The following is a 3,551-nucleotide window of genomic DNA, read 5'->3' on the forward strand; positions in this document are numbered from 1 at the left end:
ATAGTATAATAACCCAACCAAGGGTTGGGGTCGTCCCAAGGGAGTGGTTTTGAGAATTAATAGAAAAATAAAATTTAGCTCTAACTAGTCGTAACTAAAGCTATTAACGAACAAAAACAAATTAAAGGGGGTGACACGAAAGTGTCAAATATCAAATGGGGGTTTTACCACAAGTAAGTAAAAACAACAAAAAATAACAAGAAAATCAAGTATGGGGAAAAGTCTTGGGGTGTGACCGCAATACAAGTTGAGATAAATTGTTGGGTACATGTTTTCAATAGGAAATTTGCAAGATAATAGTGACTAGGCTAAGCTTTAGATGGAAATAAGTTCCCTCTCGGGCAACTTATCCCGTTTCAAATGGGTTCTTCTCGGACACCCATTTGCCGCATGAAGGCCAGCTTACGCCTTACCCACTCACTCTCGAGCTGAGTGTTAGGATATGGGACTAGGGCTCACCCTCTCGGGCTGAACCTCATGTCGACCCACTTCTTAGGCGATCAGTCTAGTGGTCTTGGTTTTGCGACCTCTCTCTTGAGCAAGCCAAAAGCACATGGGTGGTTTTGTATTTGCAACTACAAACCCATTAAACTAAACCACAACCACTAGGTGAAATTACCATTAAAATACATCTAACCTATCAGCAAACAAGACCCAACAATAATATCAACACATAATTGCTAAATCACACCCCAAGAATGGGGGTTCTAGCCACACATCAAGAAATAACAAAATACACTTGAAATGACACTAAAATCAAATGGGTATAAGGAATTAAACCTTGATCTAAGCAAAGGAAGAAGAATGGAAAAGACCCACTTCAAACTTGGAGAAGATGAAATCCTTCTCTCTTCAAGTCTCCCCAAAAACCCTCTTCCAAACTTGAAGAAAAATATCCAAAAACATACTATTATATTGTGAAAATTAAAATAATGGTTCGACTCCTCTAAATATTAATAAAGAGTTTAGTATTTATATCCATAAAAAATTAGTGCTGGCGGATAGATCGGTGAAGTTAGTCGAGTTCGCCGAATTACTCAGCGACTCGCCCTTCTTTTGTCTCATCGCCGTTTCGTGCTTGCCTGCAGCATCTTCACGTTCTGGACCATTGGACGGTATAGTACTGCTTCCTGGAACTATTAGGCGAAGCGCCGACTGCTCCTTTCATCACCTTTTTGATCATCTTCCTTCAGGGCTTCGCGTACTGGAACAAAGGGCGGGATCAGTCCCTTTGGCGACTCGCCAAGTGTGCTTGGTGGAGCTCAGGTTTCAGCTTCTTCGTTTTGAGCCTTTTTGTGCTTATGCGTCCATGCTTCCACTAAAACTTCAAATACCTGAAACTTAAGAGTTTTCATCAGATATTGAGATAAAATAAGCATTCGAGGACACTATTTCTATCAAAATAATACCCGAAATGAGTCTAATTTGTGGACTCATCAACACCCCCAACTTAAACTTTTGCTTGTCCTCAAGCAAACTTAAGTTAAGCCGTTAAAAAAGGGTGTCTGAAACAGTGCTACACAAGACTCAATTATGAATGCACACAACAAGACTCAATTTACTTATGCAAGGATCAATTGTGTACTCAAAGATTCAAGCTGTGACACACCATTACCAAAGATTCTCATGCTCGCAATACTTGCTACTTGTGAAGGTTCAAGCTCAACAAAAAGTATCTAAATTCCCTCACATAAAGAATGATTCCATATCCATACACCTATGTTAATAAATTCAAGATCCGGAATCAGATGCAACGCTCACACTCAAAAAGAGGAACACAATGCATGTTTTCACCCATAGGTTTTGCCATTATTTTCCAATCGACTTTCGATTCGGCTTACTCAAGATAAAAAAGGTCTTGCTAAGGTTTGTAATGGGGATGAGTGCAAAGGTATGGTCATTTAGGCTCAGTGAACTTTCCTCGTGAGATGTGGTATTCTCAAGGCATTCCCTTCTTTTCCTTTATCGATTCTTTTTCTATTGCTTCTAAGTCACCTTTTTATTCACCTCCATGGATTGCTTGAAACTCGATTTCCTTCGTACTTTATTCCACATTTTTTTGAATTGAAGGGGTTCCATTTTTAAGCAATACCATGGGTTAAGGGGGACTTTTCTTGCACTTCTTGACTTCTCCTTTTCCTTTTCACCACACCCAACTTAGGCTTTTGGCCTAAGTTGGCTATTCGCTTAAATGACAAATCAAGAGGATTATAGGTAGTGGGTCAAGTAAGGTCTAGGGTTCTTCAAGGTTCTTCCAAAGAAAGGTAAGGCTCAAAGGGTGTTCAAAAGAGTTTCACACGCTCACGGGTAGGCCACAAAAGAGGTATATGTCAAATTTAGCTCACATTCTTTAAAGTTGCCTAAGATCATCTCAAGAGGACGCCTTTCTAAATCAATCAAACTAACGGGGAAAATTCCAGGTTTATTCATGCATGGATCAAAGCAAGCTAATCACACAAGCATTGACACTTAAGTCAAACAAGACTACACACTTTCGCTAGTGTGCAACGGTCATTACAAGAGAATCAATTCGATAAATGGCTAATCACAACGAGATGCAACGAGTTAACATATTTTTTATGCAACTTCATTTGGTCTCGTCGTAGCCGCACATTCATGTTCATTCAATTGAGAGCACTATTTAAGTCATCGGTATTGATCGAAACTGAGACTCAAATTTTTGCAAAAGAATAGCCACATTCAACTCACAAGGGGTGGCGAAAATGTGCGAAAAATTTAAATTTTTTCAGAAGGGTCAAAATCATTTGCAATTAAAACAAAAGGGAGCCTCAAGCTCAAACATCCACAGAAAAGCAGATAAACACAATTGAAAAGCAGAATAACCCAAATATATACAAAACAACAAATATCCATATCAAGCAGGCAATGTGGGCCTCACCCCACCACAAATAAGAGCAATTGTCCTCAAATGCAAGTAATAAGTGTCCAAACGTAGATGTAAGTAAGATAGAGAAGAGGGTAGAGAAATGTCCTATCTATGCAGTCTCTCTATCTGCTGGGGCATCAGTGCCCGGAGTAGTCTCAGATGGGAAAACAGTGCCAGATCCACTAGGAGCTGTTGTAGACGTCTCAGTCGGCGATGTCTGTATCACCGACTGCATAACTGTCTCTACTAGAACTGGCAGATCTCTGAATATGCTCACATCTTGGCTCTCTCTCATCTCCTCCTCATCTACTATCAGCTCCTCGTCGGTCTCTGCATTCGACTCTGCATGTGTTGTGCTATCCTTCTGCATATCTCCGGTAGTCTTAGGATCATCCTCATCATCTGCCCTCTCTATTAGTGAAGTGAAGTCAGTAGACTTAAGATAGTTTACGTCCTTCCTCAAACTCGCGATCTCAGCTTTTAAAGCCGCCAAGGCTTCCCTCTGTCTGCACTAGCAGGCAATGACTCTCACTGTCAAGGCATCAACAGAGGTCTGAAGTTGGGTAAGTGCTGCTAGTATGACCCTGTCGATCATCCCTATAACAAACCTCTCTAGTCGGGTAGCTCTCACATCAGCTGAGTAGGCCAACTGCCCCATCTTCAA

Source organism: Solanum verrucosum, unplaced genomic scaffold, assembly GCF_900185275.1.
Source record: "Solanum verrucosum unplaced genomic scaffold, falcon-dt-bn FXZP01000181.1, whole genome shotgun sequence".
In the NCBI taxonomy this organism is placed as follows: domain Eukaryota; kingdom Viridiplantae; phylum Streptophyta; class Magnoliopsida; order Solanales; family Solanaceae; genus Solanum; species Solanum verrucosum.